The 14,182-nt window shown below is 40.5% G+C and overlaps 1 protein-coding gene across 4 annotated transcripts in view; it reads right to left on the bottom strand.

Moving 5' to 3' along the window:
* Positions 1 to 14,182, bottom strand: part of SEMA5A (semaphorin 5A) — a 199,139-nt gene that overhangs the window by 119,046 nt on the left and 65,911 nt on the right. Inside the window, exon 1 of one of the 4 annotated variants that reach the window (XM_087961102.1) lies at positions 12,505 to 12,621. The exons of the other annotated variants lie outside the window; for them this stretch is intronic. The gene's annotated coding sequence lies outside the window, so the exon portion shown is untranslated. Of the gene's footprint in view, positions 1 to 12,504; positions 12,622 to 14,182 lie in introns of those variants that run through there. 4 annotated transcript variants of the gene reach the window in all.

Below are 14,182 nucleotides of genomic sequence, written 5' to 3'. Positions count from 1 at the left end.
GATGGAATTGACTGAAGCACTTAATAGGCAGAATAACGGGAAAGCACCAGGACCAGATGGTTTCCCGGCAGAATTTTATAAAACACTACAAGAATCGTTGAGTATCTCATTGTTAGAAATTATGAATGAAGTTATGATAAACAAGAAAATGCCTAAAACATGGTCAGAAGCTTATATTACGCTCATTCCAAAAGAAGGGGCTGACCCACTACAAATTAAGAACTATAGACCCATTTCCTTATTAAATGCAGACTATAAAATCTTTGCTTCAATTTTGGCAGAAAGGCTTAAAAATACTTAAACAATTTTATTCATCCTGATCAGAATGGATTTTTACCAAAGAGACAAATTAAAGACAACATGAGAATAATTCTGGATACTTTGGAATATTATGAGGCACATCCTGAAAAACAAATGGCTTTGATATTCTTAGATGCCCAAAAAGCATTTGATAACGTGAATTGGAAATTTATGTTATTATTACTGGAACAGATGGGTTTTGCTAGAAAATTTATTCAAGCAATAGAAACCATATATTGTAAGCAGACAGCCAAAGTGATGATAGATGGAGAATTTACAGATTCTATCAATATTAAAAAGGCACAAGACAAGGATGTCCATTATCCCCTCTGCTATTTGTATTGACTTTGGAAGTGTTAAACAGAAATATTAGAGAGGACATAAACATAAAAGGAATGAAAGTTAAAAAGGAGGAATTTAAGTTGCAAGCCTTTGCAGACGACTTGGTCTTTATTTTGGAAGACCCTTTAGAGACAGCTTTAAAATTACTGGAAAAGATAGAGACATATGGTGAGATGGCTGGCTTGAAAATAAATAAAGAGAAAACAAAGATTTTGACAAAAACATGTTATTGAGACAAAGAGAAGAGTTGGCAGACCTATTGAAAATTCAAGTTACGAATAAAGTTAAATATTTGGGGATAATTTTGACTTCAAGATGTATTACATTGAAAGAGAATAACTATATCAAACTTAAACAGCAGATAGCATCCGACTTGAAAAAGTGGGAAAATTTACAATTGTCTTTGATAGGTAGAATTTCAACAATTAAAATGAATATTCTACCTAGAATCTTATATTTGTTTCAAACAATACCAATCAAGCTAAGTAAGGACTATTTTGAAGAATTAAATAAAATTGTGTTGAAATACATATGGCAAGGTAAGAAAGCGAGAATAAAATTAAAACTTTTACAGGATGCCAGAATTAGAGGAGGATTTGGCCTTCCTAACTGGGAGTTGTATTATCAAGCTGCAAACTTAATGTGGGCTAAAGAATGGATAACATTAAGAAAGACTAGATTATTGATATTGGAAGGACATGACCTATTGTTGGGTTGGCATGCTTTTTGTGGTATAAAGGAACTAAATCCCAGGGCTATTTTAGAAGGCACTATATACGGGAATCGTTATGGTTGAATTGGGAGAAAATTAAGAAACAATGTTATTTGAAAATTCCAGTTTGGTTATCAACTATCGAAGCTTTTTCTTATCCTATAGTTTATAAGAAGGAACAAACAGTTAGATATGGGGAAATATTGGATGAAAAGGGTGAACTTAAAACGATGCAAAAGTTAGAAGAACAAGATATAAAGATGAGTTGGTTTTCATATGCGCAAATACACTCAAGGTATCTTAAAGATTCTAAAACAGAAGGTTTTTATGATAAATTGACTGATTTAGATAGGATTTTGACAGGTTCTGATGAAAAGGTGATTAAAAAACTATATAGTTATTTGTTGGAAATTAAACTAGAGGAAGAACAAGTTAAAGAAACAATGATTGCTTGGGGGAAAAACTTTGGATATGGGATTGATTTGGAGAAATGGCAAAATTGTGGTCTCAAAATTATAAAATGACAATGTCAGTAGCATATAAAGAAAACTTGTATAAGATGTTTTACAGGTGGCATTTTCCTCCGACAAGAATAGCAAGAATGTTCAAGAACAAATCTGAAAAATGCTGGAAATGTCATCAGACTCCTGGCTCATATTACCACATGTGGTGGACTTGTGAGGACGCAAAAAATATTGGACTAAAATTCGCATGTGGTTGGAAAAAATGACAAAGGAACATATAGATTTGAAACCAGAGATTTTTTATTGGGAATCTTACCTGATACATTTAATAAAAATTTAAAAGTATCTGATTGTAAATGTATTAACAGCAGCTAGGATTGTATTTGCTAAAAACTGGAAAAGTGAGAAAATACCATTGGAGGAAGACATTATTAAGAAAATATTGAACTGTGCTGAAATGAGTAGATTGACATTTGAAATTAGAGAACAAGAAGATAAACAATTTTATGAAATTTGGGATCTTTTTTACCATTGGTTAGATAATGCAATATAATAATAGAATACTTAGAAACTTAGGAAATAATGATTATATATATTTCTTTTTTTTCTTTTTTCTTTTTTCTTGGCTTTGATAACATTTTTAGAATATTTCATTACGATAGACTTGGTATGATTTTTATGATTCGTAATAAGATAAGTTAAATAAACTATAGTTATCTCGTTTAAGTATGAATTATTAAAATCAGTTAAATGATTGTTTAATAACAATATTAGGATATATAATTGTTGATTGATAATATGAGTTACTATGTAAAATAACTATTATGAAGGTTATGAAATAGATGCACAAAAAGGAGTGATAAACCAACCGATGCACTGTCTGTAAATATATGAAGAAGAAGAATGATGTTTTTATGTCATGTCTTATGTTGTTTGTGTTTTTGTTTGTTGTTAAAATCAATAAAAAAACCTTTTTACAAAAAAAAAAGATGCTGTTTATTATCCTATATGGCACAGAGTCAGGTTATCTGTTGGATTGCTTCTCCCTAAGGACATTTACCCATCCTACCAGGTCAAATATGGTGGGCATATGCTTAGTTGCTGCTCTTTTGCCATTTGAGATTTCCCTGGCATCCCCTGCCCTGTGGAACACCCTTCCACTTGAGGTTTGGCAGGACACTACCCATCTAGCCTTCCAAAGAGCACTTAAAATCTGGCTTTTCCCCAAAGCACTGGGATAGGGTGAAGTAGATGGGAAGATTTAACAAGGATGTTGGAAGTCTAACTTTCACGCCAGGTTTTTAATGTTTTTCATTCTAAAAGATTTATATATTATTTTGTTTTCACTTATCTTATTTTACTTGTTGATTGGGAACTACCTAGAGTCTGACCTAAGATGAGCAGCTATATAATAAATATAGTTTTTAAATAAATAAATGAAACAAATAGAATATATGCAGGTTGTGTATTTAAATTTATTTATTTTTCATTGCATGGTTTTTAGCAGTCTGTGGAAATCAGAACAGCCCTCTCAAAACAGAGAGTTATTCACAGCTAAAGTAACCTACAAAGCCAGCAGATAAATGAAGGAATAGATAAGTCAAATACTGTTTTCCTCTCTTCTAAGTTAATTTCTCTCTTGATCACATTTAAGTAGTTGACTTGGCATTATATTGTTGGTTTCCAATTTAAGGGCTTTGTTCAAACCATGATGCAATCACAATCCAAGGTTTGGATAGGGATATTATGACAGTTACACTGGGCAAATATTATATATACCGATATAACCTGCGTGGGGAGGAGGTAGAATCTAGGACTCAATTAAAAGATCATGTTGAGGTTTGGTTAAAATGACCTTAACTACAGTTTGATGGGTGCCTGTGATATGGTAAGAGACCAGAGGTGGTATTCAGCAGGTTCTGACCAGTTCTGGAGAACCGGTAGTGGAAATTTTGAGAAGTTCAGAGAACCGACAAATACCCCCACTGACTGGAGATTTTGCAATATCCTTCCCCTGACACGCCCACCAAGCCATGCCCACAGAACTGGTAGTAAAAAATAAATTTGAATCCCACCACTGGTAGAGACTAATCATAGTTGCTATCACTGCTTCTTAAAGCTGCTGTTTCTTAGAAACAATTCAGCTGGAAATGAACTGGATCAGGAATGGAGACAGAATCAGCTTTACTAAACCTGACTAAACCTGTTTGTTGTATATTTGAAAACTGAAACCCAAACTTTGCTTTTTAAGTGCCATCTATGTTTTAATATAAAATCTGAACTGAATCAGAGCCCCTAGCCAATTAACACAGCCTGAACATAACGTTGCCAATGTATTCTGAAAAAGAAAAGGAATATATTATAGCATTGACCTCCTGATATCAACACTGGTTGAATTCTTTCTCCACTGTTTGCCTCTGAGGAAACACTTAAAGCTGTACTTAACAAGAGCTACCATAATTGCACAGACTGATTAGAAAAAATAAAACCAACCCTTGTATTGTACTGGTGATACCCTCAGCAATTCAGAATCAATTTTAAAAGATCAAAGGCTAGGAAATTGGAGGGTACATTTCCAGTGTGGTATACGGTACTTAAAATAGACGGGCTGCACTAACATGTAAGACAGTAACTCTCGGAAATAACAGAGGCAGAAGCAGCAGCTGGTGTTTGAACACATTAACATGGGAGCATTTTCTTGGGTGTTCCCAGTCTAGAAAATGCTGACATGACAAAGCCAAAAGGGGAGACAAGAAAAATCAATCAACAATCATAATAACTATTTGTAACTCCAAATATAAGCTTAATTAGGAAGAGGTTCTTCAAAACTAATATTTCTCAAGCTGGCTGACTAAGGGGGGAAAACAATATTCCAGTTTAGTCATCAGAAAGCGTTTTCTTGTGAATTTTTAAGTTTTGAAGAACATGCACATTTTATTATGAAAAAGGTGTTAACATCCTGACAAGTAGAGAGAACTTAATTCAGTTTATAGCTAAATATGTTCTGTTACTGGCATAACTGATTAAGAGAGCTTTGTTGAAACAAACATTGCCAAACTTTTGATTGTCGATGTAACCCTGCTTTTTATAAGTGCTGAAAAAATAGGCCGTTTTAATGTTCCTTGAGAAGACACAGAAGTATAGGTAGTCCTCAACTTATGGCCACAATTGAGCCCAAATTTATGTTGCTAAGTGAGATATTTGTTAAGTGAATTTTGTCCCATTTTGCAACCTATCTTGCCACACTCGTTAAGTGAATCACTGCAGTTGATACATTAGTAACACGGTTGTTAACACTGGATTCCCCATTGACTTTGCTTGTCAGAAGGTCACAAAAAGTGATCACATGACTTTGGGACACTGCAACTGTCATAAGTGTGAAAAATGGTCATAAACCACTTTTTTCAGAGCCATTGTAACTTCAAACGATCACTAAACGGATAATTGTAATTCAAGGACTACTTGTAGTTCTCACTGAGCTTTAAAAAAATCCAACCCTGTAAGAAAATCCTGGGTCCTGACTTTACCTATAAGAGCCATTCAAGCTTAGTTTAGCCTAAACTCTGATCAGGTAAGCTTCACTCAAAATTATTTGGGTGGGGGTGGAGAGAGACAGAAGAGACCAGAAAGCAGCCTGAATAGGTATCTCAGTACCTGTAGGGAGTAAGGAAGGTGACTTTGATAGAAATATGCAAAAATCATTATCTCGGCAAAGGGGAACTGAAACATTTTTAAGCTATGAGAATAGAGATAATATTTAAATGTGGCTCAGGCAGACACCTCCCTAATTCACAGTTGAATGAGATGTAGGAAGAGGTCCAGTACAATCAAAGTTGAGAAATTCTGTTCTTATAGCCAATCTCAATAAAAGTACTTTTAGTCCTCCCATGGAGTTGATTTCATGGACTGAGCTGCCTAGTGAGTTTGAAAGTATCATCCCTCTGTAGTTTATCATTAGCTTCCCAAATTTGTGCAGAAGTCATATCTCTCCTTCATTCTACAATTACAAGCTTTTGATCAACGTCAGGACAGCACTATTCCTTAAATAGTGGCCTGATATCATATAACACAATAATTTTTTGTGGCCTCGTGTATAAAACAAATGGTTCATTTAAGTTGCAGTTGGGCAAGAAAGGAATATACCATTTCATTTTCATAATTACATTTTCATTTACATATCCCAGGGCATCTTAAACCTTACAATCCAGTACTATGTCACAACTCTGATCTGCAGGCCTGCACACTCAAAATAAAAAGCAAAGCCCAAAGCAAGTGTTACTGATGCAAGACTGATCAGGTTTTTAAAAATGGTTTTTAGCTCCTTTGAGTTTTTAACTGCTGTGGTTTGATCTACACTTTGAGAACTCCTCTGCTAAACTGTAACACAGCAGATATAGCTTTGACTTAATATTTTGTACAAACCCAACCACTTTAATTGTAAACCACTGTCTGTAGCATGCTGTGGGTTATTCAACAAAGAAACCAAGGCTTATAAACATATGTGAACTGAGGAACCACTCATCAACTATCATGTGAGATAATTTCAAAAGGAGTTGGTGTTGTGAATCAATAAAAGTGAATAACCTAAATGCAAATTAGGGGTTGAAAACCTGCACACTTGATTGGTCCTTATACAACAACTTGGGATTGGGCCAGAACTAGTCCCTGATTGGCCACTTTTGGGACTATTCTTATTGGTTAGTAGTTTGAACTTGTTGCACATTTTCATTGGTTAATAAGGCAGCAGCTAACCCTATAAAAGGGTTACTGCTGCCCGTAGCGTTGCTCTGTTATGTTCTATTACTTTATTAAAGAGTTGAAGTCACTGGTCAGATGTCTGGTCTCCGTTATTCTCCATACTTAACACTGGCGATGAAGGTGGGATACGGAGACCGAAGAGCTGACTAACCTACAGAGCAACTAACAGAGCACGTGGTTGAACACGCACCATCAACGGCAACATGGCCAGCGGTGCCGTACCACCCGCTCCATTCAACCCAGAAACCGAAGACTGGGAGGCCTACATGGATCGGTTCCAGATGTTTCTGGAGACCAACAATTTGAAAGATGCGACAACCGGCAAAAAAAGAGCTATCTTTCTAACTCATTGTGGACCAACCGTGTTTAAAATGGCAAAGTCGCTTGCCAAGCCAGCAGAGGTAAAAGAAATGGACTGGGACGTCCTCGAGCCGTTACTACGGGCTCACTACGCGCCCACCGTGCCAACCTTAGTAAGAAGACACGAATATTACCAGAGGGACCAACGGAAGGGCGAAAGCCTTGCCAATTAAATCGCGGACCTCCGGAACCTAGGAGGCCTCTGCGGGTTCGCAGACTTAGAAGAAGCCCTCCGGGACCGCCTGGTTCTGGGGCTAGAAGACGGCGTGATCCAGAGCAAAATTATGGCTAAGGGGGACATCAGCCTCACCGATGCCCTTAAAGAAGCCTCGGCAGCGGAGGCGACCAAGAAGTCGGCAGCCCAAATGCGCCGCACCAACGCACCGCTACGTAAACTCGCCACTGATACCTCGCCTCGCTCGGAGAGACACCTGGTATCAACTCACCACGAAGACCTAGAGTCCCCGTCCGACAGCGATGAGGAAGAGGTCAACCGACTACGAACGGAGCGAGACCAGTCCACACAACACTCCTATCGACCGTGTGCCGGTTGTGGATCCAATCACCCACGATCCGGCTGCAAATTCCTCGACACGCTCTGCCGAAATTGCGGGAGACGAGGTCACATCGCAAAGGTTTGCAGAAGCAAACAAAACTCCAAATCCCGACAGGCCGAATGCCAGTCTTCAGGATTCTTCGGCACACACCGAGAAAAAGTAAACCACTCCTACAGAAACAAACCGTCCACCACTTCCACCAGGCGTGAAGAAACCCGGCGGGAAGAGACCCACCAAACAATCACCATAGGCCACGCTACATCCCTTGATGCCGGGAAAATCCGAGTAAAGGTCGCCATCGAAAACAAACCTTGCGTGATGGAGGTAGACTCGGGATCTTCCCTCTCAATGGTATCGTGGAAAACGCTCCAACAGCTCATTCCCACGATCCGCTGCCAAGACCTTAACCCTCAAAGGGTTATACTCAAAGACTATCAGGGTAACAGAATTCCCGTTGTCGGGTCCCGCAAATTCCAGGTCTCATTCAAAGACCGCTCCGTCGCACTACCACTAACGGTCGTGGATCGAGACAGGCCTAGTCTTCTAGGCCTTCAATGGTTCAGACCGCTCGGGATCACTGTAGCCGGAGTCCACAAGGCCGAGAGCGTCGATTGGGAGGAAGCACTCGTGCAAGAATTCCAAGACGTTTTCGCGAACGGACTAGGCAAGTATAAGGGGACCCCAATCTCGTTTAACTTGAACCCTGAGATAGCACCCATCCGCCTTAAGCCGCGTCGGGTGCCGTTCGCCTTGAAGCCTAAAATCGACGAACAACTCGATAAACTAATAGCGCAGGGCGTACTGGAACCCACCGACCACGCCCGTTGGGAAACCCCGATAGTGACGCCTATCAAGCCTGATGGGTCCCTAAGAATTTGCGGAGACTACCGGGCCACATTAAACCACGCACTGCAGCAAAGTGCTTATCCAGTACCGGTAGTGCAACATTTACTCCATTCCCTGGGCGGCGGGAAAGTTTTCGCCAAACTAGATCTAGCCCAGGCGTATCAACAATTGCCTGTAGACCCAACCACAGCCGAGGCGCAAACGATCGTAACACATAGGGGCGCATTTAAATGCAACCGGCTCCAATTCGGGGTTAGCGTCGCCCCTGGAATCTTCCAGAGTTTAATGGAAAGGTTGTTACAAGGGATAAAAGGCGTTGTCCCATATTTCGACGATGTACTCATCGCCGCACCTAACAAAGACATCCTAGAAAAACGACTCAGAGAGGTTTTACGAAGATTCCAAAATGCAGGCCTCAGAGTAAAAAAAGATAAATGCCAGTTATGTACCGAAAAGGTAGAATTTTTGGGATATCTCCTGGACAGCCAAGGAATTCATCCCACCGAAGACAAATTACGAGCAATTAAAAAGGCACCCACTCCAAGGAACAAGGCAGACTTACAGGCGTTCCTTGGACTTATCAATTTCTATAATGTGTTTTTACCCCACAAAGCAACAGTAGCTGAACCATTGCATAGACTATTAGACAAAAAAGCAACGTGGGTTTGGGGGCAACGGGAACAACATGCTTTCCAACAAATAAAGAAATTGCTAACTTCTGATTCAGTACTCATGCAGTACAACGAGACTTTGCCGCTCACTATCACGTGTGATGCATCACCTTTTGGGGTTGGGGCAATCCTGGCCCATGTGTTACCAAATGGAGCGGAGGCCCCCATCGCATTTTTTTCGCGAACCTTAGCTAAAGCTGAATGGAATTATAGTCAGCTGGACAAAGAAGTTTTAGCTATTGTTGCTGCAGTTAAAAGATTTCATGAATATGTTTATGGCCGTGCGTTTACAATAATCACTGATCATAAACCGCTACTGGGGATCATTGCGGGTAATAAACGAACCCCGTATATATTGTCCCCCAGAATGACCCGTTGGTCTGAATTCCTGGCGGCCTACAACTACACCTTGCAACACCGCCCGGGGAAATCGATTCTCCACGCCGATGCATTGAGCAGAACACCGCTTCCAGACGCTGTTGTGGACCCAGCCCCAACCCTCTCAACACTACAGATCGAAGCTCTACATGCACCACCCTTGACGGCTAGAGACATTGCTTTTGAAACGAAACGTGACCCAGTTCTGCAACACATACTACGCTGGGTTGAACGGGGGTGGCCGACGGACCAAATAGCACCTGAATGGGCGCCCTTCAAAGCCCGCCAAACCGAGCTTTTTTCCCAAAAAGGCTGTATCTTGTGGGGCGATCGAGTCGTAATCCCTGGCAAATTGCAACAGACTGTTTTGACGGTATTGCATGAGGGACATCCGGGTATTGTGCGGATGAAATCACTCGCACGCAGCTATGCTTGGTGGCCGCGAATCGACAAAAGAATCGAGGCCTGGGTCGCTACGTGCCAACGTTGCCAGGACGTCAGCAACGCCCCACCTAAAGCAAGCCCAACCGAATGGGAACGCCGAGGGGACCGTGGTCCCATATTCATATTGACTTTGCGGGGCCTACCAAAGGTCACACTTTCCTGATTACTGTCGACGCCTATTCTAACTGGCTCGAGATTCATCGAATGCACACAACTACAACAGACTCAGTTATTAATAAATTAAACAGACTATTTGCCACACACGGGTTTCCGGACGTGTTGGTCTCGGACAACGGCCCACAGTTCACTGCATTGCCCTTTGAACAATATCTTGCTGATCGGGGCATCCGCCATGCGCTAACCTCGCCCGCGCACCCTGCGGCGAATGGACGTGCAGAACGCATGGTACAATTTGTAAAAACACCCTTCACAAAATGGAATTTGGCAACATCGATGAGAAAATCAATCGAATTCTCTTGTTGCAGCACATCACGCCCCACAGCGTGACCAACAAAACGCCCGCTGAACTTCTTATGGGGCGGAAAATACGATCGCACCTTGACCGGCTCCACCCCGCTTTTGCACCGGAAAAACCTTTCGGCTCCAGCAGCAAATGCCGGGAATTTAAGGTAGGCGATTTAATCTTTGCCAAAAACTTTTCCGGCGACCCGTTATGGATACCCGCAACCGTTACCCACCTCACCGGGCCTAGATCTTACCGCCTGCTAACAGACGATGGGAGGGTGTGGAAACGCCACATAGACCAGCTCCGATCGAGATTACCACCCAGCGGCCATGACTCCCCGGTTCACCAACTCAAGGGGAGGAAGTATCGAGGAATTGACTTTGATACAACTAATAGCAGGTCAATGGGAGCCCTACAGCCCAGCGAAGCACCGGAACGTGAAGTGGGGAGGGAGTTGACGTTTTCAGGGAACTTTAATACGGGGGAAAACGAACTGCAAAACCCCGAAGAAACACGGAGTAGCAGAGACAACCACAGTGAATGCAGCACGGAATCGCCGTGCAGCGAAATAGAATTTAACAAAGGTCATCCAAACGCTCCACCGGAACCGGACATTGGACAAAACCCGGTGGAGCCTCGGAAATCATCCAGGCAGACCAAACGGCCTGCCTATCTTGAGGATTTTATTACAGCTCCCCTCAAACGGAACCCAAGGAGGAGGGGTGTTGTGAATCAATAAAAGTGAATAACCTAAATGCAAATTAGGGGTTGAAAACCTGCACACTTGATTGGTCCTTATACAACAACTTGGGATTGGGCCAGAACTAGTCCCTGATTGGCCACTTTTGGGACTATTCTTATTGGTTAGTAGTTTGAACTTGTTGTACATTTTCATTGGTTAATAAGGCAGCAGCTAACCCTATAAAAGGGTTACTGCTGCCCATAGCGTTGCTCTGTTATGTTCTATTACTTTATTAAAGAGTTGAAGTCACTGGTCAGATGTCTGGTCTCCGTTATTCTCCATACTTAACAGTTTATGAAACAAATTATGAAAGTTCGTGTTAATTCCCAACAGATGTTGGATGTATCACATTCGGTGAAGTGTCTATTAGATACAGTAGTAGTAGTAGTGGTAGTAGTAGTAGTAGTAGTAGTAGTAAATCAGATTATTTCTGATGATCTGAAACTCTCTTTATCCATCAGGTTTTTGTAACTGCTATTTAGTTATATCAGAACCCCTGAACATGCCATGTATTATTTTGCCTTAATCAGGTTATATTTGGAATTAGATTCATTCCTGGAACAATTCAAGGAAGACTTTGCAAACTGAATCATATACCAGAAAAGATCAATTAAGGCACAGGAAATCAAATTATATGAAGAAAGCCTGACAAGAGCTGAATAAGACAAACTTGGGAAGAAAAGATTTGAGAGAGAGATATGACAATATCTTTAGATAACTGCAAGGCAGTTATGCAAAGCGGAGCAGAGTTATTCCAGAGGGCACAGCCAGTACCCATGGGTAGAAATAAGAAGCTGATTGTATACTAAATACTAATAAAGAGATCTTATCAGTAAAAACTAATGGCTATAGAGCAAACTGCCTGAAATATGAAGGGCCTTCTGTTTTTGGAGGAGTTTAAGCAGAAACTGCACAATCGTCTGTAGACCTGGCTAGTTTCCTGCATTGCCCAGGGATTAAACTAGACACTTTACAATGTTTCCTCTAATTCTCATTTTCAGTGGAAAAAGACTAATTTCTGCTCACAATCAGAAGTAGTTAATCATTTTGCAATTGGTGCCTGCACTATTCAAATTATTCTTCTAGTAGTCAAGGACCCCAAACAACGGGGCACTAATGTAATCACTTTCCCTTAGGTTCCGCTTTTCAATATTTTAAATAAATGTTTCCTATTATTAAGCTTAGAAACAGAACATACCAATTTTACTTAATTTGACACAGTTAAAAAAAAAAACAGCCTGTATGCAGTTTGTTGCTGAATTTCATTAGCACTTCTTGGGGCTCTGAAGATTATGGAAGGAGCTGGGACCGCATGCTGAATGTGGCCTACCTACTCAGACCTCCATAAACATTACACCGGCAATAAAATCAAAAACAGATTTCAGTATTTTCCGTACGGTGCTCTCACTTCACTGCTTCCCAATTAACTAAGGGCTTATCTGCACTACCAGGTTGTTTCCTTACCAATAAAGGCTGGAACAGGCCGCACTCAGCACTCATCCACCACAGAAACAATCTCTAGGCATTATACCCATTGCCTACTTGCCAGACTATTGTGAAAAGCAATCTGCTGCGTCGTCCAAACTGAATGTTGCCAAACAGTCTTAAAATAATCTTTTAAAGATAGCTTATTCCCAAGCTGGCCTCAGGACAGGACAGGACCAATGAAAAGGGACACTGTCTCCTACTTCTCCTCCTACAGTCAATGCCTTCAAGACAAATAATGAGGAAAATAACCACAAGAAGAAAAAGATTGGTTCTCTTCCCACTTTTGAGAAACACAAGCATAATTTCCAAAACAAATGTCAACCCAAGAACAAGGATGGGATGATAGGGAAGAGGAACTTTGCAAACAGAAATTGGTTATTTATATTTTAATTTCTTTAGTGTCATCCCAAAATATGATATGAGCAATTATGAAGAAATAAGAAGGTAGTTATTTTCAATGTGAGACTATATGCAGCACTGTAAGAAATGGAAAAGCAGTTCAACCAATTTAGTGCCACTTTTAAATATTCTCATTAATCTCCAACACCTTCCTTCACTATTAAAATGCTAATTACATGAAGATCTTGCTTTTACCAGCTACTAGTCATTTTGATTGGCTATTTTTTTAAAAAACTGAAGTAACTGTGGGAGGCTAAAACAGCCTTCTCATATCTGATGCTTGCCAGAGGTGTTAGTCCTCATTTTCAGAATTTCTGGAGCACTGTTGTTGGAGACTGTAAGGAAGATGACCTTGACAAAAATATGCAAGAACTGGTACCTGAAACTTTTTTTTATGTCCTGAGAAATAAAATAATGCTCAGAAGCAGCTTAGACAAAAGCTGCCCTGGTTCATTAGAGCAGCAGCCTCCAACCTTTTTTGAGCACCAGAGACTGGCTCCATGGAGAGAGGTTTTTCCACAGACCATGGATAGGGCTTCACTTGTTTGCATGGAGCAGTAACAGACCAGTGCTGGTCCACAGCCCAGAGACTGGGGATACAGATACAGATAATCAGAATTGGAAGGGACCTTGTAGGTCATCTAGTCCAACCCCCTGCCTAAGCAGGAGACCCTACACCATTTCTGACAAATGGCAGTCCAATTTCTTCTTGGAAATCTCAAGTTATGGGGAGCTTTGCATTAGACTATAAGAAGGGGAAAGAGGCATGGAACAATCAGACTTGGGAGATTCGGATTATTGCCAACCTCAGTAAAAGTAGTTCTAGCCTTAATTTGGTAGACTTGCTTTCCTGGTCTGGTCTACTGAGTAAGGCTGACAATTAGACTGAAAATGTAAAGAATCCAGAAGGAACTATTCCGCCAAATCTGAATGGGTCTCCAAATCTATGGCCAATGACATTTAAAAGCAGAACTCTAAAGTTGCAGCTTTGATTGGTGAGACCAACACAGGGCACAGTAATTCTTGCCAATTTATTTCTTTCCAACATTGATTTACAAGGAGAATGGCTTTCTAGAAATTTACTCCACTAAGAGAAAAAAAACAACCAAAAACCCAAACACTAAAATGATTCCAAATGGAAAAATACCCCCAAAACAAAGGCAACAAATAAGTCCCTATGGTAAAACATTTAGTGGTCTAATGAGGTAGAAACGCAGATCAGTATTAGATGTGTTTAGTTTTAACATGTAAATCA

The sequence above is a fragment of the Notechis scutatus genome, chromosome 3, assembly GCF_049901735.1.
Source record: "Notechis scutatus isolate UNSWTSFEM ecotype Mainland chromosome 3, rNotScu1.2, whole genome shotgun sequence".
Taxonomy (NCBI): Eukaryota; Metazoa; Chordata; class Lepidosauria; order Squamata; family Elapidae; genus Notechis; species Notechis scutatus.
The sequence above is the reverse complement of the archived record's forward strand: the minus strand, read 5'-3'. Positions and strand labels throughout refer to the sequence as shown.